Here is a 25,567-nt window from a genome sequence, read left to right as displayed (position 1 = left end):
GTACAAATGAAAAACAAGGCCCTGCAGAAGGGCAAACAAATTAGCAGGATAGCTAATATGCAGTGAAGAGGAAGAGGCCAGTGAGTGGAGACACTTATGAAGGCTGAGGCACTACAGGCTTTGGAATAGACTGTCAAATAGTTCAAGTTCTGCAGATAGCAGCACAAACTAAATAGGATCAAACCCCACTTTAAATAACCCAACTTTCAGTATAGGTAGGTAGAGTGTCTTCTCTATATTCTTTTTGTTTGATCTTGGCTTATGTTGAGAATATCATAAACCTCTGACAGTTTACTTAGGCTGGAGTCCAGTGGGAAGTAAATCCGCAGGCAATATAAACAGGACTGTTTACTGAAGCCAGTCACTAATCAGAAGGTCTTCTGACAGTGAACTACACTTATGTGCTATCAGAAAGTTAAAGACAAGCAATTCCAAAACATAAATGCAAACCTAGATTTGAACTAAAAATATAGGGGCAGGACTTTCTATAAACAACTTAGCTTTGGTATCTTTTTTATCTCCTTTATGCGAGTACTGACTATTGCTTTCCAGTAGCATGCAGGTTTTGAGATGCCTTCACCTTTGCAAGAGCATTCACTATTTCCAAGCATAAGACAGCAATACTTTTCTGAGCAGCATAAGAAGTTTCTAATTCTGCAAAATAGGTATAAGACTAGTAACTAAGAATGATTTAATAGAAAACAATAAGAAATTTTTGAAGGTTTTAACTTCAAGTGTAGCAAGTGAATAAATTCTTTACTATGAAAGTACAGTGGAACAGGTTGCCCAAGGAAGTGGTGGATGGCCCCTCCCTGGAAACATCCAAGGCCAGGCTGGATGGGGCTTTGAGCAACCCGGTCTAATGGGAGTTGTTCTTGCCCATGCAGGAGGGTTGGAACCAGATGATTTTAAGGTCCCTTCCAACCCAAACCCTTCCATGATTCTGTGATAATTAACCTACACTGAAAAGCATTTTATCTTATTCTAAATTTGCAAGGAAAGATCTTAATAATAGAAATTGTAAAGGTGATCCACTGAAAACAAGACAGAATAACAACTCAATGATTAATAGAGTACTTAGCTTATCACTTGATTGACATACTAAACTGTGATTCTATGGGGAAAGAACTGTCCTGAATTCTTGAAAAATCAGCATAACAAAAATAATATTCCTGCCTTTTTTAGCATCAAAGAGCAGTACAAGGACATTTTAAACCGAACTCTTCAAATTATGACTTTTTGGGGACTGAAAAAGTGTGTGGCATCATATTTTATTATTTTGTTTGCTAATAGCAGTAGTTTTTACAATGCTGTCAAACTGAAACCAAGAAGTTGTGCTCTGAAGTTTAGCTTAGCTTCCTGAAGGACCAGGGGACTCAAATTACTAATTTACTATGCATTATAAGTTGCAACATGTATGATCAGATATATGTCCAAATCAGCAAATGTACTACTTCAGAGAATGAAATAGCTCATTCATACATTAACATTACACATTCATAGGCATCGTAATGCTATGGTGCTACAAATGAGATCTGAGTCCTTGTCAGGGCACTGAATGCTCCACTGAGCCTTATTTGTCATGACCAGCCCCTTTTGGGCCTTCTACACACACACTGCTGTCACCCAGCACTATGGGGACAGGCAGATTGCTTAGGGAACCTTGGTAGAACAGTAACACAACAAAGCTTTTATAATAAAAAAATTATTTGAACCTAAACCCTCTGCACTTGGAGTCCTTTTGCGGAACTAGCATCAGAAATCCTCTGCAGATCTGGTAATTTTCATCACCATCCGAAATCCAAAACCGATCAGGTTGTTTTTACACATGAACCATAACTTGAGCTCAAAGTACATACAGAAAACTTAGACTTCAGAAGGAGCAGCAATTTTTTTCCTGCCATCCCACAGCTGAGCCCATATCTGACTGGGATTTGCTGCTGGACATTTTATAGGCAAGGCACCATGTGGCCTTATGCTTCTCTGTTCAACAATGTGTGTCATACTGATGGGACAAGGAACCCAGGCCCTCTTTAAAGGATGAGTGTGTATGTGTCCACCCCACAAGATGGTGCACAAGATGCTGCCTGCAAGTAGGGGAGCTGGTCCCAGCTGCCATTTGCTTAAAAGGATTTGTTTCAGACCAGGCTTGGGATCCCAGCCGTTGCCAGGGTCCTCTCTTAGGAGCAGAAGGAGACACTCCATGAGGGAGGAAAAGCCACAAGTCAAGAGTCCTCCCAGTGCAGGTAGGGCAGTACCCTCAGCAAACAGGCATGCTCCTACAGCAGTCAAGGAGGCTGGTGATGGGATCCATGAGCCGTCATAAGACACAGTGAAGTCATGCCTCAGGTTTGAGGTTAATCTAAGAAGATGAATGAAGAAATAAGGATCAGGAGATGGAGGGTTGAGACAGATGTACAGTGTAGAGCCAGGATCTATCTGGGAGACAATGCTGAAATCAGCCTACTTATGTACTTATGTATGTTCAGACCTACATAGGTCTGAACTGCCTCTAGGACACAGGGTCAGAAGAAGCTATACAACACAGCTCAAGCTGAGACTGAAGGCCCAGGCCTGACCCTAAATAGAGCCTCTAGACAATGATCAGAGGGTTAATCAGTGGAAGCCTCAGGTGATGCTGGCAGGTCTGGGCCTTAAGAGCTCAGGTACACTCAGTATCTTGCCAACTTTTCTCCATCAAATGTACCCAAAACTCACAGTGCTGGTTAGAAATTATATGAAGCAGCTGTGATGTGGAAATCACTTTTACTATTGCTTCCTACTATTACAACTACTTCTTGCTGAAAAGCAAGGACACAGTTTGGGTTTCATTTTAATTTAAAGAATAGAATTAAAATACGACATCTTAAAATTCCCTATGTATAAAACACAAGAATATAATTCACTTCCCTAAGATCATATGGTTCCGTGGATGGGCCTTTGAAGGGGGAAAAACTGATCAACACACATTGGTTGTTGTTATTCTATCTGTGCCCTCAGTGAATTGAAACAGCTGTTATCATGCATGGTGTTAGGAAAAAAATACATATGTATCTAGATTTTGTATTGCTTCCTTTAGAAGGCAATATGAACAAGCTTATTAAAGATTTTCCAAGACTTTTCTTTTTCTTAAGGGAAAAGAAACGTGTCAGGAAAAATAACCTTTTTGAATAAAAATCCATGTTTATTACCCTGATGTGCACACACTTCATAATGCAGCTTTTATAATCCCTACCTTTTTTGCTCTTAATTCCTATAGATTGTGCCTTTAAACATGTAGCATTAGCATTAGCTTTTGTGATTTGTGTTTTGTACAACACAATTAATCCTCTAGTTGGTTGTTACAAATAAAGTGCAGGTGGCAGGTCATAAATTCAAAGACAATTTTCATATAAAAATAGAAAAGCCACACAGCTTTCATTTTCAAGAGCCAGACAACAGGTTGGTGCAGGTATAATCATTCCTCCTGACTATTTATAAGGCATTTATTTTCAGATTGTAAAAAAAGAACTCAATTCATTATGAAAAAGTAAAGATACTGAGGACTACTTATGAGAGGAGAAAAACAGTAGGACAGAAGACCTTCTGTACTTGCCCTCATTGATGTCTGCCTTAGATTAAAACACTATAAATGCTTTATTAAAATTCCTTCTACAAATATTCTAAGCCTTTTTCAAGTAAGAGACAAATTAAGTTTTGGAAAATCTTTTATTAAAGGTGTGTGTTGTGTTCATCTAACTTGGGTTAGAAGTGGTTCCACGTATCTGTCTTCTTTAAAAGAAAAACTTTTATAGAGGTACTTTGGAACATGACAATTTTTGTTTGTCTATTCTTATACTAAGAAAGGGAGACAGGATATCTAATAAATCCTGAAAACAGATAAATGTATAAGCAAGTAAGGGTAGATAAAAATGACTGAGAGCTGCATATTGTGCTAAAATAATAATACATCATCATAGTATTCATCTTTATAATAATGAATTAGAAGTTGCTAGTGATTGACAAGCATTTGCATTCTAGTGATATGAAGACTTTCACAAGGTCATTTTTTTTTTTTCTAAATTCCTGTTTTGGAACAGTCTTTTTGCTATTTTAAAAACAAGGTTATATTGTTAGTGGAAACAAAAGCATAGGAAAAAATACCTAGGCTGTAACCCTTACCTCTCTCTCTTCCACTGTATTGTATCTGTGTAAAAAATGCAAAACTTTCTCACTTACTTAGTACTTTGACTACATTTCAAGCAGGACACTTGCCTATTTTATTTTATTTTTTTTTTAACTCAGATTTTATTCAGATAGTCCTCTTGATTACTTTATGTCAACCTGGGTAGTATAGATTTATTTGTATAAACATAGTGTCCATGGAACAACAAAGGAAGCTGTGAGAAGCAGACTGTTGGTGCAGGACAAAATTTATCTGTGTTATGTCCTCAAAAGACAACTTTAAAAATCTTGCAGTGTTTTACAGGGCTAGGAGACAGATTTGTCAACATAAGTTTTCAGTGTTCTTATTTCATGAACCTCAGTCATACTCTTCTGTGTCTGGCTGGGATGGAGTTAATTTTCTTCATGGTAGTCCACGTGGTGCTGGGTTTTAGACTGGTGACCACAACAATGTGGATAACACACCAGTGTTTTAGCTACTGCTAAGCAATACTTGCACACCGTCAAGATCACTTCCATTTCCCACTCTAGTAAGCTGGTGGTGGGCAAGATTTTGGGAGAGGCCACCACCAGGACAGCTGACCCAAACTAAAACAGAAAGATATTCCATGCCATAAAACATCATTCTCAGCAACAAAACTGACACCTGGGTGTTCCCAAAGGAGCCATTGCTCAGGGACAGGCTGGGCATTGGTCTTCTGGTGGTGAGTGACTGCTCTAGCCTCATTTTTAAATTTTTCTTTTCCCTTCAATCATTAAACTCTTTTTATCTTGACCCATGAGTTTTACCTTGCTTTTACCCTTCTCATTCTCTCCCCCTTCCTGCTCAGATGGTTTCATTAAGTAATTGGGTGGGGGCTTACCTGCCAGCTGGGATCAACCCACCACACATACAAAAAAAAAGTTAATAAATAACAGTTTTCATATCATGGTTATGTGATCTGCTGATGTAATCACCTTCAAACACCACAGATCTTTTTATTAATATAAGTGATTTTAAGGTAATTCTTGATTATTTTAAAGTATGTTTTAAACAAAATGTTTTCGTTTTCTTTAAAAGTTAGTTAAAAGTAGCCACTATGTTAAAGATAACTGTACATGTTAAACTAGCAAGTCACTTGTCTCCTCTTCAGATTCATACCTCCATCTTTTATTGGAATCAAATGAGGACTGGAAGAAAGCAAGTGTGACTCCAGTCTTCAAAAAGCGTAAGAAGGAGGACCTGAGTAACCATAGACTGGTCAGCCTCACCTCCATCCCCAGAAAGGTGATGGAACTACTTATCATCGGCGCTGTCTCTAGGCATATCAAGGGTAAGAGGGTCATTAGGAGCAATCAACATGGTTTTACCAGGGGGAAGTCATGTTTAACCAACCTAACAGCCTTTTATGAGAACATAACAGGTGGATAGAGGATGGCAGAAGAGTGGATGTGATTTACCTTGATTTCAGTAAAGCATTTGATACCTTCTCCTACAGCTTCCTTGCAGCTAAACTGAGTAAATATGGTCTGAATGATTGGGTAGTGAGAAGGATTGTGAACTGGTTGAGGGAAAGAAGTCAGAGTTGTGGTCAATGGGACAAAGTCTAGTTGGAGGACTTTATCTAGTGGAGTCCCTCAGAGGTTGGTACTGGGTCCAGTACTATCCCTATCCCTGGGATGAGACTGAGGGGTGACCTCATTAATATTTATAAATATGTAAAGAGCAAGTGTCAGGAGGATGGAGCCAAGCTTCTCTCAGTGATGTCCAATGTTAGAACAGAAGGCAATGGATGCAAGCTGGAGCATAGGAAGTTCCACATAAACATACTGTGAGGATTACAGAACAGGCTGCCCAGAGAGGCTGTGGAGTCTCCTTCTCTGGAGACATTCAAAACCCACCTAAACGCATTCATGTGTGACCTCCGCCAAGGAAACCTGTTCTGGCAGAAGGAGTTGTACTGGATGACCTTTCAAAGTCCCTTCCAAACCCTAACATTCTCTGATTCTGTGAATATTTATTGAATTAATTAAACTATTCCAGGAAAAGAGGCCTTACTTAAAAATCTTTAAGAAAGAGACAATGCTTTCTCCAATAGACATGGAAGACATATTGGACATATTAGACATGAAAAGACATCTTGTAAATGAAGTTTCACTCATTTTTTGAAAAGTAATATTAATTGAAAATAGGCTTCTTAACTCTAGGTAGATCCCCAGTAAAGCCAAAAGCAGACTGATGAGATTTAAAACTTCCTGCTCCAGCAAAAATCAGCGATTTTTATGGTTTGACAGTCTTGTAATGTTGTTTTCTTAATAGACAAACTAAATCTCCTTTACTACAAATTAAGTCACTTACGATTTATCTTCTGGCAGACAAGATAAATCTGTTATTGCCATTTGTAATAATTTTGCACAATGAAAACACTCACATTACACCTTGGTTGTCATTCTTCTAAACAGTTCCTGTTGTCAGTCACTTTACTGGATGTTTCCTATGAATAACTGAAGAAATAAAATAAATAAAAATATAATTTAAATATGGTTAAACTTAAGGCAGAACTAAAACTCAAGAGTTTTTTCTTAGGGAAATAACTGCAAGTAGATGAAAAAAACAGATATACTAGTGCATGTGCATCTATCAGTAGATTATACATTTGTAAACTGCCTATAGAGATGACTGACAAAGGTCTTGAACAAACAAAAGGGTTAACAGCTGGTTTCGCATCCAGCTAAGACAGAAAATTATGTTTTCCCCCTTTCATGAATGTAGGTGAAACTGAGATAATAAAAACTTGGTGAACTGAGCTAGTAGCACACTCCACTCCCTTCAACTGAACTTCAGAAGCACTTACACAGGCTTGCAGCTCATTTAAAACTTGTTTCTTGAAACAAACAGTGAAGAACCCCTAAAGAAGTGTCAAAGAGCAGAATTTCTAGTTCAGATTATAACAAGTCAACATCTCAGGGAGATGAATTGTGAAGCACATACAACCTAGGAACTAAATTAAAAATCTCTCTCAGTAAAAGAAACAACAAAAGGATTCATCAAGATGGGTTCTTGTCCATAGATCCCTTCACGTATTGACTTTAATAACAACCGTGCCCTACCTGACCTCTGTTGCTCTTACTGCCACCACCAAACAAAAGGGATGATGGCAGCAGGATCAGACTAGAAGCACAGAGAGTAGAAAGATGAAACTACAAGGATTTCTCACATTCAAAAATATTTCTGCTACGGTAATGCACACAGTATCTTGAAAAGTTTGTATGAGCTATTTCACCACTTACTATTTATCTTTTGGCAAACAAAATAAATCTATGACTGTTATTTGTAATAATTTCACACAATGGAAATAATCACATTACACCTTGGTTGTCTCTGTCCTAAACAGCCCCAGTTATCAGTCACTTTGCTGGATTTTTCCATGTAAAACTGGTGAAATGAAATAAATGAAAATATAATTTAAAATATGGTTACATTTAATACTGAACTAAAATTCAATGGTCTTTTTTTAGGAAATAACACTAAGTGCTTAATTTCAGCAATGTCAAAATGCTGATTTGATGCAGTGGTAGTTTTTTAGAATGACATAAGAATTAAAAAATACTCATTACGGGTTTTTTTTCCTTTGTTTTACATGCAGACAAATACTGGCAAAACAGCATTGTCCACAAAAAATATTTTACTGATTTCTTTCAACCATCTCAACATGATTGTGACAGATTGCACAATATAAAAAGCAATTATATCAGCAAAACAAACGTTACACACTGCACCTACTATTTTCCCTTTATAAAGCATCTGTCACTGCTTTTAAAGGTCACATATATCACATTTCACTGTGTGGGGAAAAAAATAACTCCTCGTAACTTGAGAGATTAACAAGGATGCTATGCCAGCTTTGTTGTGCACTGGATAATTTAATTTCTTATTCTTACTGTGGCATAATGCCTGGAATTAGTTTTTGTGTAAAGAAAGACTTCCATGTGTACAATGTTTATACTTCAATAATGGAAAATAAATGAACAGATTAATTAAATTAATGAGGTCTGATATTTCGTCTCCACTAATTAAAATATCTTCTTTCCTATGGTATGACTGTGAAGCAAATACAGTATGATAAAAATATCAAACCCTGTTTCTAACATTGTGAGAAAAATGTCTGTGTCCACTGCCAAACACTGTAGAATTCATTCAGTCCTTGTATTATAGGCCAAAAAACAGAGGAGTTAGCTTGTGTCAGACAGGAACAGCAAAGAAAAAACTCTAAACAATTATTTAAGAGGGGAACAGGTTTAGAAAAAGAAAAGAAAAAGCCTAAGCAAACAATGTAAATAAGGACAAGAGAACTAAAACTATATGTAAACAACATAGGCATCTACATCATAGAATAGTATTTGAGGCTCGATTTATGGTCAACAGAGAAAAACAGGCATTTTTAGGGATAGTAAACATCTTTTGACTAATTTGGACATAGAACTGTTACTCTTAAAAACTTCAGTCACACATAATTCCAGGCAAGAGATCACTGTAGAAAGGTAAGAGAAACCCATTTCTTAATTTTCTTCTTAGGTACATTTGTTTACTAAGGAGTCCCAGATTTAAGGAAAGTTGAGCTCAGAAATCAGAGTTCAATAAATAAATTTATTTCTCAGTGTATTTAAGGCATTGATGATCATTACAAGTTACACAACAATTGACTGGAAAGACACAGATAAAGGGCCTGGTGGCCTCCTAAGGGTCTTAAAGGAAGCTGCTGGTCCGGAACAAAGTAAGTAACACAGCCTGGTTATTTCCTTTTGTATGTCTAGTTCTATAAAAGTTGATTTATGTCATCTTTTCAGTAAAGGAAGCTTTTGCACTTGTTTATGTGAGTTTCCCTGAACTACCTCAATACTTCAACTCCTACTTCAACAGTTTTTTCCCAAAATTTAATATAATGACATCAGGTAAAGATTCAAACAAAATAATTTAAGTGGTGCCCATGTAAATCAATTTCGTTCCTTAATAGAGTGGTATTTTGAGGTTTATTTCTCAACACTACATGTGTTTCCTCATCCACTATCCTCCCTTCTAAACATTTACACTTTTGATGTTCTCACTATTAGATCCACAAGGTCTTCACTGACAAATGAGAAATGTGAAGATCATGCATGAATCTTAAAAAAGATTAGTACTTAAAATGAAAAGCCAGCTTAGATGGAGATCAAGTTGAAAACTGTAAACTTTAAGAGTCTTTATGTGAATGTATGGTGGTTGACTTTAGGTGGCTCCCAGATACCCTTCCAACCACTCTCTCATTCCCCTTCCTCAACAGGACAGGGGGAGGAAATAAGGTAAAAAGCCCATGGGTCAAGATAGACAGAGGGAGATCCCTTATGAGTTACCGTGATGAGCAAAACATACTAGATCTGGGAAAACTTTTAAATTATTGCCAATTAAAAACAGAGTTGGATGGGAGGAAAAAAATTAAGATCAATGTAAAAATAACACATTCTCCCCCCCACCCCTTTACTTCCCAGGCTCAACTTCACTCCATCATCTCCCATTCTTCTACATCCTCCTCCCAAGATGTCCAGGGTGAGGAGCAATGACAGACTGTGGTCAGCCCATTAACAGCTCCTCTCTGCCAGTCCTTCCGCCTCACATTTTCCCTGCTCCAGCCTGGGACCTTCCCAGTGAAACACCTGCCCCACCGGGGTCTCTCCTGGGGCTGCAAGACTGTTTATGCCAGGGCATCCGAAGCCCCTCCTCGCTTCTCCTGCTCTCCCCTGGGGGCTGGCAGGGCTGTTTCTCCCTGTTTCCCTCAATGCCGCTGGCACCGGGGCACCTGCACTCGGTACATAACCTATTTGTGAAACAAGGTGCATGCTGCAGATCAAAGTTTCAGAAAGCTATGGCATCTAAAATTGATGTTTTCTAATGTTTCATTAGCTTGATCTCTTAAAATTTCGTTTAATTTGCTTCATTTACCTGCCATTAAAATCCACTCAGTATGCTTATACCTTATTAAACGCACATCATTGGGAAAATGTTCAGAGTGTTCTGGAAGTCAAAAGGAAATAGTGAGACCAATCAGCTTCCAATGTCTATTTTTAAATAATCTGTCTCTCTTAGCCTGGAGAACTTGGTGTTAGTCTAAAATGTATTACCTTCTTTTTCTCCCTTGGTAAATTTGCTGCAATTACAGTTACAGGCCTTAGCAGGGAACACAGAAAGTTATTTTCACGAGCATTATATTTTATAAGCAAGGGGGTCAGAATGTCCTCATCTTGATCTCATTCAATACAAACTCATTGCCTAGAATATAGCAATGCAGTGCAGCTTTCATCTCTGATGTACTCCTTTGCTAGTGCAATTCTTCCTTGAACTTAATTTGGCTGGATAGTTCAAAATATTTTCTGTCTATTTCTCAGTCTGAACTACTGTTTCTTTTTGGTCTAAAAATAAGATGGAGAGGCAGGATCAACCTGTAAAAATAATGCTAAGCCTGCAAGATTTGGGGCTTGATACTGAAAAGTTAGGTGTGGGACATTTTAATAGAACTTGGGCTTGCTTACTCAGAGAAAAGGTTTGTCTGGAAGAAGTAGTTGTTTTCACTCTGTTCCCTTACCTTCCTGTAATATTACTACAGTATGATCTAGGTAAGTAGATTATAAACATGCTTACTGACATGCCACTAACACAGGAAGTGTGAATGTCCTTCTGACAGTGAAGCTATAGGTCTCAGAGTAGAAACCTTCCAATGCAGCTATGGCCAGAAGCACCTTACTGGCAAATTTTTGAACATATTGTTTATTTTTGTCCTCTGCAGAGAACACTGAAGGGATTTCTTCATCTGCAAGAGCTAGGCAATATTTCCTATCCCAAATGATCAGGAGGATAGTAAGAAAATGTTCCCCCCCTCTTATTGTCTCTGTCACAAAACCAGAAGTAGTGATAATGTAATTTTTTTAAGGAAAGCTTTTACTTATAGTAGATTGCTCTTAAATACTCTAGGTGACCCTGCTCTGGCAGGGGGGGTTGGACTAGATGATCTTTCGAGGTCCCTTCCAACCCCTAGGATTCTATGATTCTATGAAATAACTCATGCAGATTGTCCTCTGCTGTCTGATGTAAGTTTAATCTCCAGTTTTACTCAGCTATTTCCACCATAAAACAAGAGCTAAATGTGGATTTTGTGAATATAACAAATCATTATTGCTTTCTTCTTAGCCATCTCTCTTTTTTTTTTTTTTTTTTTTTTTTGGATACCCAGTTCATCTTCTGTCATCAGAATAGCTGTTGCATTATCCTATGTTTATTTTACTGCCCATGCCAGAAATTCTTATATTCATTTTCAAAATACACAGACATTTTAAAGTCACCTTCTAAAGCTTCCGACACATCTTAATTACAGCAGTTTAATAGCATTTTACCATCGGCCAGATGTAGACGGAAACCACAAGATTCCTTCATCTTATTTTTACCCCATCCCTTCACTGAAACTGCATTTGCTTGTCTTTAGTAGATTCCTTTTATTTACCTGTTATGTCCAAGGTGGAACACGTATTTATTTTTCTGTGTTCCAGGCCTGCCTGAAGGAAGATGATAGTTTGTGTTAGCCTCTTTCCACTTCAGCTCCTCCTGCCCTCCTACATCCCACACAACCACTTTGCACTGCCAAGGTAGATCCCTGTACTGCCCTGGTTGCCTGCATTTTCGTGAAAGGATCTTTTTTAAAATTGCTAAATTGCAATTTGGAATTTGAATATGGTCTTGAGGTGTAACCTCTGTAAGACAAGGCCTGCTTGCATATGCTCCTGGTTGTGCTGGCAATTACTAAGAAATAATAAAATTTCATCATAGTTTTTAGCTCAAAATACTGGTATGAATGAATAACCTACTTACAGTACAGTTAAACTATTCCCTGGGGAAAGAAATCCTCTTTGTACTTGTTATATGTCACTAACAGGAGATAAAAAGAAGGCCATCTTCTCCTTGTGTTTTGGTCACATTGTCAGGAGTTGTAACAGGACAGCATAAGTTGAGACTGTTATAAGCACCGTAGCCTTAAAAACATGTTTTGCAGCACTGAGGGGTTGAATTTGTAAGGGATGGATGTCAGAGTGTGCCCAGTGGTGACGGGCACACATGCACAGCAAGCAACCCTGCGCCACTGGAAACTGGTTCCCAGCCCTGAGGCAGTGGCACCACTGCTGGAGATAACATGCCGGATGCCATGAGCTTTATCTGAGAAGGGGGCACACATTTCCAGAGAGAAACCAGAGCTCCTTGGGGAGTTGCAGCCGGGAGCTGAGGTCCTACTGGTGCATAGTTGGCTAGAGAAGGGGATGGCAGGAGCTGTAGTGGTTAGGCTGGCCACCCTGCCCAACAGGACTGCTCGTGGCCTCCTGGGAGCAAATTTAACAGTGTTCCCTGCTGTGAAAATAAGGGAAATTCAGACTGCAGAGATGAAAGAGTAAGTTTTTCAGTAATTATTTGTGTTCCTTTTTTCCTCAGCAATGTGCTGAGAAATGCTGGGAAGTTGGTGTTGGCTAGCAGTACTGAAGTAAAATTCCCTGACATTAGGCTGTTCTGTCCATGACAGGTGCTTTGGGAGTGCTTTTCGGAGGCAAATTAGTGTGTCTGGGTAAGAGTCCAATACTCAGTGGTAATAGCTGAGGATATTACATTATGCTACCCCTAAGATGCTTCTACTGTCATTCCAAAATGTTCTGCATGGTTTAGGTGCATTTAACTTCCTGTTACTGGTTATAGATCCTGATTACAGTTCATCCTGATTGTGCATTACAGTACATTTTGAATGTGAGGCTGTTGTTATATGTCACTCTTAAGGAAGGTGCTATGAAAAGCTTGAACTTGTCAAGAAAGAATGGCTGGAGACCTGGGAGCAGATCTCAGGTTTAAATTAGCATGAGTAACTTTCTGAAAAGTTGTTATTCCAGAGGCATGGAGATGTCAACTGTGAGACTAACTAGAGAATTGGAAAGGAATTTCAGAACTGTCAGCTTTGTTAAACTTTCACACCAAAACCTGAAGTCGAAAGCATAAGGTCTGTTACTGAAATTCCTCACAGTTTGAATGCTTGGTTTTGTGTGAGTTGTCCTTCCCCTGTCCCCTGCTTTCAGAATCCTGTATAAGGTTCTTCTGAAGAATTTAATAATATTTCTGTGCATTTCATAAGACAACAGCCTACATTCTGCTCACCTTACCTTACACCTTGATTAACAATGGCAACAATCTTACACTCTGACATGGTATTTTCTAACCAGGTTAAATGAGGGTATTATTGATAGCAGGACATGATAATACAAGTAAACCAGTATTATATATTACTATTCTATAACCTATGTGGAAAGAGGAAGCTTAAAAAATTACTACCTATTTGACAGTTGTGCTTCACACTCACTAGATGCTGATGTAAGTGCACTTCTTGATATTCAAATGGAAATGTTTTATGTGGAAATGACATACCAAATAGATACAGGTAAAAAATGTGAAGTATTAAAAGACATGAAAATATAAACGAAGATGGAAAAATTAGATGCCAAGATTCAATTTTAGAATTTAAAAATGTGGTATTTGAGCAGGTGAAGAGCTCTCAAGAAGTCTTGTTTTTTAACTTTGTTCCTCGAATTGCTAGGCCATATCCAAATACATTTGTTATTGATAGGATTCTTGTCCTTTACTCAGCGTCACATGAGGTTTGCCTAGGTCTGCCTTGCATTTCTGCTCATCATGCCATCCTCTACAAGATGTAGCAGGAGTTTTAATCCCCTCTGCTGCGAACTTTTAAATATCTTTTCTAGTTTACCTATATTGTGTAATAATTTGTTGTAAGAGTCACTTTAAAGCTTCCTAAGGTTTTTGTCTCATTGCTTCCCAAATCATTTAGCATAATTTTTTAAGATCAATATTGGCTCAACTGTGGAAACAGTGAGGTGCTTTAAAAAAAACCAACACAACAAATAACAAAAATACTAAATTGTAAATGAGGGGGAGGGGGAAACCTGCACACAGAGTCTTGTCATCCTAAGATAGAGACACTGTTTACTGAGAGACTGAAAGTGCTGTACAGCAACCAGACTGCTGAAGTAAAAGCAAATCTGTGTAGTCAAATGTACTTTATTGGACTTCCACTGTTAGGCCAGGCTTTGGTATAGTGAAAGAGACTGAAAACTAAAAAGAATTTTTGTGTACTCAAGGATACACAAGCAATGATACTCTTCAGAAATTTAAGAAAGCTGTATGAGTGATTCTGGAAAACTCACATATATTTGGCTTAGAATCATAGAATCATATAACATCTTGGGTTGAAAGGCACCTCTAAAGCTCATCTAGTGCAACCCCCCTACAATAAGCAGGGACATCTCATGGTAGAACAGATTGCTCAGAGCCCCATCAAGCCTGACCTTGAGTGTCTCCAGGGATGGGGCCCCCACCACCTCTCTAGGTAGCCTGTTCCAGTGATCCACCACCCAAATATTAAAGAAATTTTTCCTAATGTTCAACCTAAATCTACCCTTCTCTAGTTTAAAACCTTTATCCCTTGTCCTGTCATTACATACCCCAGTGAACAAGTCTTCCTCAGCATTCTTGCAGGCTCCTTCCAGGTATTGGAAAGTTGCTATAAGGTCCCCCTGGAGTCTTCTCTTCAGGCTGAACAACTCCAACTCCCTCAGCCTGTCTTCATAAGAGAGGTGCTCCAGCCATCTGATCATTTTTCTGGCTCTCCTCTGGACATGCTCCAACAGGTCCATACCCTTCTTGTGCTGGGGGCTCCAGAGCTGGATGCAGTACTCCAGGTGAGGTCTCACCAGGACAGAAGAGAGGGGCAGAATCACCTCTCTCGATCTGCTGGCCACACTCCTTTTGATGCAGCCTAGGATGCAATTGACCCTCTGGGCTGCAGTTGCACATTGGTGGCTCATGTCTGGCTATTGATCCACTAGTACCCCTAGGTCTTTTTCCACTGGGGGGATCTCTTGCATGTCTTCATGTATGTTCTGCCACACTCTATCAAAAACATATACCCTCCTTGTTTGGAACTTCTACTGAGCCAAAGTACATTGTGAAAAAAAACAAAAACAAACAACAACACAAAAAAGCTACCATTTTTTTTTCCTAAATCTTGTTTATCAATCATAGGAAAAAAATATCTCTGTAGTACATATTCTTCTGCAGTTCCTGTGTATCCAACAGTCATCTGTAAAAAATAACACTAAAGCTGGGTAAAACAGATTTTAACTCAGGATTTACTGATCTTCCCTAGCCATGAATATTCAGTAACTACCTCAGGGTGAGGTCTGTGCTAGTACTAGAAAGGAAGATATATACCCACAGTACAATCAAACTCTTTATTTTGCTGCCAGAGGGAGTGTTTCTTTCCTAGCATCCTGACACTAACTTGTAGTTTCTGGTATAAGATGAGTTACCTGAACACCATCTGAGAATTTAGAACTCCCTTAAAATTATTTTGTTTTCAAATAGCCCAAGTAGGTGCCTTCAGAGTGAGAAAATTCTGCTGATAAATGCAATTGTCTCTTTTTATTCATGTTTAACAGAACACTTAGGCTGGAATGGTCATTACGACAAGAAACCCACAGGCTAATTGGATACTGTCTCTTTGAAATTGGAAGGCATTTTAAAATGCTGGACCCTTAAATACAATGTAAGTATTTAGGTTTTTAATAGCCCTGATGAGGAACTGTGGCGCAAACTATCCAATAGGAATCAGAGCTATAAGGATGAGGAGATCATAGACAAAAATATTTACGGATAAATACCTTATATTTAAATGTAATTATAAATTCTTTTCTAAAGAAAATATAACATTTAAAGTTATAGAACGAGAATTTATATTATTCGACAGGTCAAGCAAAGGCAATATATCTTAATTTGAAGGAAATTTACTAGCATGTAACAGCACAATCCTTATTCTGGGTGTTAGAGGGTAATGATACTTTCCCAAACATGAGATCATTAAGTCGTTGCCGTGATATTTTAAGATTGTCATCTAAAAGGTGCTAATACATATGGAAAGTGCTACTATAGAAACAAGAGCAAACACATAATTTAGGGGGTTTTATTCAGTTATGGAACAGCATTTGGCTGGAATTTCAGTACTATGGTAATGGGAACCATTTCAAAGTTAACTTGTCTTAATTTCTATACCTAACAATATTGTCTATTTTCTGTTTCCCTTCCTCTCCCTTATATACTTTTGCTTCTATTTAAAGCAGCCATCTGCTGAAATTAGTGATTATATTATTTAATTACTCAGCATTTGAATATATTTTTATTGTTATGCTGTCTTCCGTTATAAATGATGTTTGTGACTAATGGCATCATTTTCTTATCTATCAACAGCTCATTTTGTCAGATTTATTGGGCAAAACTCAGTACCTTACTAATAATATATCTCTACTACTAAGATTAATAATTCCCATAGAAAGCTGCTCACAGAAACACAGAAAAATGCTAGTGTTCATAACAGCAAACTCTAAGTTACAGAATCATTCTAATTATGTTCAGTTTAATTAAACTTACTATGAATAAATGATGTATTCACAGTGTATATAAGTTCAAGTATGGCATGAAATTGATTTTATATTCTAACATGATGTGCTTAGCACTTGCAAAGTTCTTGCACAGAACTTTTCCTCTGAAAGCAGCAGTAAGAAAACACAGATGTTTTGGGGATGTTCACCTGAAAATTCGCTTATCTGCATCATTAGTCCTTTGGTAAAGATCCCTGTCTTTCACTACATAAATGAAACGTATGTCTCGTGCAGTCATGTGCCTCCTCCTCCTACATATTCAAGTATTTCTAAAATTTTTTATGCATTTAAAATGACAGCACATCAGTATAGTAGGGACGTACTTCTTGTTTGTTTCTTGTAGGAAAGAAAGCTTGCAGAAGTGAAGAATCCCTGGGCTACAGCAACATCTGAGTCTTAGGTACCAGCATCTGGGATGGAAAACAGAAGCATGTGTTAACATAGAGATAGATGTCTCAGCCTGGATTTACCAGAAGCAAGAACCAGCTGGTGTCAGAACATGCCTCGAGTAATTATTGTTCAGCTGTCTGTAGTTAGTTAATATAAAAATTCTGAAGATTTATCTGGATTCATCTTAAATTTTTCATCTCTTGTGCCTTGCTAGACACCATGGGCGTGTATCTGCCATGTGGGATGCATGGACTAGGAGTTGTCTGCTATTTTAGTTTCTTCCAAGAAGCATGCCTGGGCAAACCCTTCCTCAAAGAAGGCTTGTGTATTGGTCAGAGAGTTGGCCAGACAGTAGGAGATCCAGCTTTAATTTCCTGCCTGCCTAGGGAACTTCAAACACATTCTGTTATTTCCAAGGAAAGACAGTTACCTTACTAACTGTTAAGCCCTGCTGAGGCTGTGTAACTAGTCAGAAATGAATGAAAAATTAATTAGGCCTAGACAGAGGAAAATGTTCACAATGCTCTGAAGTGCTGGTTTGGGCACACAAAATTATTCCATTGGATAAATGCAAGGGAAGACTTCTATTGTGACCATACCAGTCATGACTGATGATCTTCAGGGCTCAGTGCTGGGGCTACTGCTGTTAAACATCTTTATTGATGATTTGGATGAGGGGGTAGAGTGCACCCTTAGTAAGTTTACAGATGACACCAAGTTGGGTGGGAGAGTCGATCTGCTTGAGGGCAGTGAGGCTCTGCAGAGGGATCTAGATAGGCTTGACCATTGGGCCAAGGCCAATGGAATGAGTTTCAATAAGGCCAAAGGTCAGGTCCTGCACTAGAACCCTGTTAGAACACACTGTTAGAACAACAGGAAAATAAAACATCTATTTCATGAGATTTCATATGAGCAAACCACAAAAAAATCTTAATGTAGTTCCCCTTAGTAGTAAAGCCAGTTGTACCCAAGCTTTCAAAAGAAAGAAGTGCAGGGAAATGTAATATTTGAAAGTAAATTAACTTACATGTTCTGAAGACTCCTTACAACTTCATGACGTACTGAACAATTGCAATGGTGTGCACAGGATGTTCATGGAGTAAGCACATTATTAATGCTTGAACTTTTGCTGTGATCTACATCCTTGTTCTTCCCCAACTTCTTACAGGTTGTTTTTTTTATTTCACAATTGAAGAAGCACATTACAAAGTTTTCTGTTGTGCAGTAACAAGAGGAAACTTGGATAACAATACAGAGTTACTTTTCTCCCTTTGCATTCCTATACAAAAACTCTATGGTTTCCCCATAGATACCTGCAGTTTTGTCATACCTATTCCTTGTTCAGCTCAGCTTAATTTTGTTTTGTGGGAGTGACTTCAGTTTTCATTATATGATGCCTAACAAGGATCATTGAAAAAAAGCTCCTCTAACAATATTCTTTGGTGCTGCATTCCATGCACAATGAGCACATGAATGTTATGGGACAGTCATTTTCAAACCTTATTTTTTAGATCTAAATAGCATCAAGGAAATAAAAATAAAACAAATGCAAATGTTTCAAGAAAATAATATTTGTATAAATGTTGAAAATATTGTGCTATAAACCTCATCTTCATAATGCTAAAGGCAATTTTAAATAGTTTTATTTCTATAGCTCACTGACAGTATTGCTGGGTAATGAATGCCATGATCAGGAATCAAAAATTTGCTGCTGTTCCTACATTGAGTACCCCAGAGGTTACACATACTAAGCATCTATGCTATGGCAGCCTATTTGAAAGTCTATAAAACCAGCCCATAGCCACTCCATCTTATTTACACACAAGAGATTTTTTGTGATTGTCAACATCTCTAGTTGAAACATTATGAGTATTTTTGTACACCTCATTCTGAATATCAGTCTTTACTCTACAGCTATCATTGATGATCATTATGTGGCAGCTGAATCAAAAATTTGCCTGAAATAGCCAGCCAGAAGATCTAATGAATCAAGTATTTTCAGAGCAGTCATTAATCTAAGATTTGATCAAACTTTGAGTGTAGAGTTTACCCAAAGAAACCCTATTCTTTAACATAAAAAATGAAACACAAGGGAGAAATTATATTTTCTGCAATGCTGAGAGAATGTACTACATTGCACACCTGAACTGAAAACAAACATGTAACTGGTTGCAATTTTGACTGTTAGCATATTATATTATCTCAGTCCTCTGCCTTTACATTTGCTATTCTGCTAAGGAAAAGTCCCGTGAGGAATCTAAATCTTTTGAAATATTTAATAATGGTTGTATAAATTGTGTATGTTTGTTGTGTATGGACACTAGTGAAGTTTATTGGAAGAATTCAGTGTAAGTTCTTAGGCCTTGGAACTTGTTATAAAGCCAGCTCTTTCTTGGAGGTCTTGAAATTTTCTGTGGATATATTTACAAGATAGATTTCAAAGTTTTAAGTCCAGAATCTGATAAGGCCTTTTTGTATTGCTGGTATATGTCTTGAGTTGTTGAGGAAAATATAGAAGGAGTTCCACAACACATGGTATAGATTTGGAAAAAAGAATTTGGATGTACCCTAGGTTTCTGCTCCTCCAGAGGACTCCTAGGTAGCTAAAATTAAATAGATGGGTAAAGTTAATCGCCTTCAGGAAAGAGCTCAGACATGCTGGTTTTTTTCAGACAAAGTCTTGCATACTTCTTCCCAGAGAAATATAAATTAATGTATGCAATACCTTTAAAAAAAACAACAAAAAAAAAAAGTCTACATTTTCTTCTAGGCTTTAGATAGAAATGTTATAAAATTATTTTAATATATTCTTATATTTACTTGCAGAATATCCTGTTCTACTTGCCTACTTCATGCTACAGCAGATATATATAAAGAGAAACAGACACATGTGTTTATATATAATGTTCTTTGCGTTCTAAAGAACCCTTTGAAAAATACGTTTTATAAGAGGCTGATTTATGGATAAATATAATCCAGTGTCAGGGAACCGTTGTCCAAAATTGCTGACACTGCACAATTCACAGCCCATCATGGCCTAATACTGAACCTAAGTTGTGTTTTTTTAGATCTTTAAGGTGGATCATGGCTGTGACTGTATCTGTGACAGAAACATTCAATCATAAGGCCAGAGCACAGACCCTAAAAAGGCTTTTGATTTGTGTAAGTAGAAAAAAATTTGTTATTGAGTTATGAAGGGTAACGACAAGCACTGAAGTTTACTGTAGTTTTTACAGGTTTTCTGTTGTTCATGACTGTTTGAAGTAAGTGAGTACATCAGTTGGAAAAGATCAGAAAATAATGCTATCATAAGTCATAGGCATAAAGTTTTGATTTTTTTGTTGTTGTCAACAAAGACTGTGACGTTACATGAAACAACAAAGTGACTGCTGCAGAGGTATCAGAATTATGTCATACTATTGCTCCTAATTATTCATGTGGATCATGACTGTCTCAGCAAAGGGCATAGGTGTTTTCTTTCTTAAAGGTTAAGTCTCATCTCCCCACATCTAAAATTTTTGTAGATTAATGTTGAGAAAACAGTTAAAAATTAGTTGAAATGCCCAGCTTTTGTCTCAAAAGTCAGTGATGTCTGGAACAAGAGAATTACTATGTTTCTGAGAGGGACTTTCTATTATGCAGTTGAAAGAAAAATAACACATTGTCTGCTGACTATTTTCAAGGCATCAATGAAACTGCTGCTTTGAATGTAGGTAATTGTTCAATACTTGCAACAACTAGTGCTAATATTGACCTTGGGAGGTACAATTCCATCTACAAATTAGTGAAAACTAGAATATTTTGTTTCAGTTCTATATTTGATTTAATTTCCATTTCAAAGTTTCCAAATATCCAAAACTTTTCCAAATATCAGTTTCTGTAAGTACACTGCAAAGGAGCTACCATTTTGTATAGAAGATTGCTTAATAATAGTTCTCTAACACTTTTCCATCTGAAAGAGGAGTTTCAGAAGATACCTCATTCCATCAGCCTTAAATTTATGGAATTGCATGGGCAGTTCAAATGCACACTTCACTGACAGTATATCTATGAAAGAAATGCGCTGTTGCCTTTAAAGACTTTCAGCTTTCTCCTCCTTTCAGCATGGTTTTCCATATCTTTCACCTGGTAGGTTAGTAATCCAGTGTGTAAGATTAGACGTAGCACCTCAGTAGATCCTAAGAGCAACATCTTGAACCTTAAAACTGTTTAACTGCTTTGGTTCAAACTATTTTAGAGGAATTACTAAAACAATACTCAGCTAAAGCAGAGCTAAAAGTAAGATCTGTCTGTTGATTCTACGGTTAGGGTTTTCATCTGAAAAAGGAGAATCTCAATTTAAATTCTCTTGAAAAATACACTGAAACAAATTTGTTGCAAAGAAATTTTATAGCTTGATGCATAAGTTCTTTTTGGGGGGCTTCAGAGGGTGTGTGGTTTTTTATTTATTTTTGAAATGTGTTCAGTCTCAAGTACAGTATAGTCTCTGTTGGAAACAAGGGCAGGTAGCTCCCTAAGGAATGGGAGCCAGGAGCCAAGCATGGTAACATCAGCAGCAGAAGCAGTGGCCTCACCCCTACGGGTCTCATTCTGCAGTACCTAAGCGAGGCGAGCAGCTGATGGTAGCTAGCCTCAGATGAGAGTCATGGTCATCAGAAAGGTCTCTAGTGATAAGGTGGGTCCAAGATCACACCCAAGTTGAGTCAGCAAGTCAGGATCAGGTCTAGAAACAGTAACCACTGCCAGATACAGTGCAGTGATCAGCTGGTGATTCCATAGTGACAAGGCCCTCCTTCAGGGTCTGGATTGACAAGGTACGTAGTCAGGTGCAGGACTGACTCTGACAGAGCTGAAAATGTAGCACAGGCAAGGGGTGAAGGTGAGAGCCTTAGCTTCCAAGAGAAAGCAGGGTGGCTTTCACAAAATATTCTGGATTTATTAGGAGCAGCCTTTATTCATGGCCACTATCTGAACTCTAAATTGGCCCTAATCCATGGAGAGAAAGGCATAAGAATGGGGAAGATAAATTCAGATCTCTGACAGCCTCTACCTCTCTACACTGTTTTGTAGGTGTTTAAGGCCCAGCTTCAGGAGAAAGACAGAGATGTGATCTTACAGAGGCAGAAATACTTTTTTGCAGTGAAGGAAAAAGTTTCTTTTTTTGTTTCTGGAGGAAAGAAATACACCTCTTTGTATCCTACTTTCTGCTGTCAGTGAGCTAAAAATATTCTAGTGAATCTAATTCTCTAATATGTAACTGTTCAAAGTTTTTTTTGTGTGTTTTTTTTTTTGTGTGTGTTCTTTTGTTTGTTGTTTTGTTTTGTTTTGTTTTGTCAAGGAATTCATGGTGTTAAATTGAGGTTTCCTGCTTCTGTTATAATGGCAAGGTATGTAAGAGTTAGCTACTGCAGTTCTGAGCATTGGAAGATTCATGGTATTTCATCAATGTATTTCCTATTCACTTACTTAAATAAATAGGACTGGAGTTCATAAGAAAATGTTTTACTGTAAGATAATACCTCAGTATATGTTCAGTTCTTCTCCAAACTGATAATAGCCCTGCAGGGAAGAGGCCATAAAATTCTCTATAGCAAAGAGATAGTTCAGAAAACAATATTATCACTTCCTACTTAGGCTGTGTCTAACATGTGCAGTGCAATAACTTAGCTGCATGCTTGTGCCTCTGTGTTAGGCTAATTTGATTTTCCTCTCTGTTTAAAATACTAATCTCAATTAAACTGCTTTTATCTTTCCTGACTGAAAAACAGGAAGAACTGGCAGAAGAAGAGGCAACTAATGGGTATCAGAGGTCCCTTGTTAAACTTAGTGACACTAATACTCTCCCACGAGTACAATTAAAGGTAAAGTGAGAGGGTGGAGCATTGTATTCATAAGCAAAGAATTGGCTTGATAGGCAAGAAATCATGTCAGTAAAACACTGAGAGACCTGTTCCTCTGAGATGTGCTGTGGAACTAAAATGCATAATTTTTCATCTGTCTCAGAATTTTTTTGATACTAATAGACCATACAGGAAAAGAAAATCATAGTGTCCAGTAATGAACCCTCACCTATTTAGCAACATTATGAACTGAAAATAATCCTCTTTAGCCATCTGATGTTTATTTTATTGCACTGATAGTCTTATTAGTATGCTGAACAGTCTTAATAATGTTGCTTTATATTCAGTTTATTGTGAATTTGTGAATTCTAGTTTACTTAACACAGTTTTAAAACCAAATGAAAGCAGGATAGAAAATGTCTTGCATCTGGGGAAGAACGACCCCATGTACCAGTACAGGTTGGGGACTGACCTGCTGGACAGCAGTGTAGGAGAAAGGGACCTCGGGGTCCTGGTGGACAGGAGGTTGGCCATGAGCCAGAAATGTGCCCTTGTAGACAAGGAGGCCAATGTCATCCTGGGGTGCATTAGAAAGGGTGTGGTTGGTAGGTCAAGGGAGGTTCTCCTCCCCCTCTTTTCTGCCTTGGTGAGGCAGCATCTGGAATATTATGTCCAATTCTGGGCACCTCAGTTCAAGAAGGACAGGGAACTGCTTGAAAGAGTCAAGCACAGAGTGGAACATCTCCCTTTTGAGGAAAGGCTGAGGGAGCTGGGTCTCTTTAGCTTGGATAAGAAGAGACTGAGGGATGACCTCATAAATGGTTACAAATGCATTAACGGCGAGTGTCAGGAGGACGGAGTCAGGCTTTTTTCAGTGATGTCTAGTGATAGGACAAGGGGCAATGGGTGCAAACTGGAACACAGGAGGTTCCACATAAATATCAGAAAAAACTTCTTTCCTGTGAGAGTGACAGAGCCCTGGAACAGGCTGCCCAGAAAGGTTGTGGAGTCTCCTTCACTGGAGACATTCAAAACCTGCCTGGACGCATTCCTGTGTGATGTGCTCTGGATGACCCTGCTCTGGCAGGGGAGTTGGCCTAGATGATCTTTCGAGGTCCCTTCCAACCCCTAAGATTCTGTGAAAATAAAATTATTACATGCTTAAATACTCAACTGCAGGTATGGCAACTGGAAGAGTTTGTGTGGAACAGCCCTTATTTGCGCATGACTTCTATGCATATAAAGAATTTTTTAAAGGAGTATTGACAAAGCATCCATGTCATAGGTCTCCCTCCTTTCCTTCTTTAAAGGTTTGCTTGTAGAATCTAGTTTTTTTAGTAGTTCTGTATATGTATACATACATATATTTATAATAAAAAAGCACACATCTATACACATAATATAAATACATTTTTATTTTTTTTCTCTGTGAGAAAAAATTCTTCCATAGCATTATGAAAACTGAGTTGTATCATGCAAGTGAAACAGTGGTTCTTTTTAAATATTTATATACGAAGTAATCCAAATTTACAACATATAACACTGATTAATGTCTCCAGTCCATCCTTGGAAAAAAAAAAATAACACAAAAACTTAGTGACCCTACATGGACATCTGCTTTCAGATTATTCCATTATAACTTTCTGAAATAGAACAACTGTTCTGATGGATCTAAAGTTTCCCTGTCATACACTCTCTCTCTCTGTCTTTTTTTAAGGAACATTCAGCTGGTGTCATTAGGGAAAGCATCTGAACTTCTGCTGGCTAGCTCTTCTCCCAGTCCTTTCCTTTCCTGGGCCAAGTCTTACATATTGCCATTGTTAGGAAATTATCAGGTTGAAAGTAGTCTCAGTAATGCCTGACAGTTTTCAATAGCATCAGGTCAGCTTTCAGTGAAAATGGAACATACTGAGATAGCAACACATTTAAATTAAGCTTTCAGAAAGGTACTAAATTTCATGTTCAGCATTAGTTATGCACTCATTTGCATACTTCTAATATTTACTTGCATTAGGCACAGTAAAGTAAGGAGCTCTGTGAAGGTGGCTAGAATCTCAGGGTTGTACATGATATGCAGAGTGCATCACCATGTGAAGATCTGTTTGGAATTATGCATGGAATAATCAAATTTGTTCTAGACATAAGGAAAGCAGAAAATTGGTTATGCTTCAGTTGCATTCAGGTGAGTTTTTCAGAGACTATCCTACCACTTCTGAAAGATAGAAGGATAGTTAGTACCTTCTGCCCTTATTTCTTGCAGAGGATTATAAAATTCACAAATCAATGAAACCACGTGATCAGGAAAAGCCCACAGGGATTTACCAGGGACAAATCGTGCTTGACAAACCTGATCGCCTTCTAAGACAAAGTCACCTGCTCAGTTGATGCAGGGTGAGCGACAGACATTGTTTACCTAGAATTCTCCAAGGTTTTTTATTGGGTCCCCAACAGCCTTCTCCTGGAGAAACTGACTCATTACAGCCTTGACAAGGGGTCTGTGCAGTGGGTGGGGAACTGGCTGACAGATCCAGAGGGTGATAGTAAATAGTTCCTCTTCAAACTGGCAACCAGTCACAAATGGGATCCCCCAGGGATCAATATTGGGCCCAGTGCTTTTTAGCATCTTT

The sequence above is a fragment of the Chaetura pelagica genome, unplaced genomic scaffold (genome assembly GCF_000747805.2).
Source record: "Chaetura pelagica isolate M959 unplaced genomic scaffold, ChaPel_1.0 scaffold104, whole genome shotgun sequence".
NCBI classification, from domain to species: domain Eukaryota; kingdom Metazoa; phylum Chordata; class Aves; order Apodiformes; family Apodidae; genus Chaetura; species Chaetura pelagica.
Note: the sequence above shows the minus strand (reverse complement) of the source record.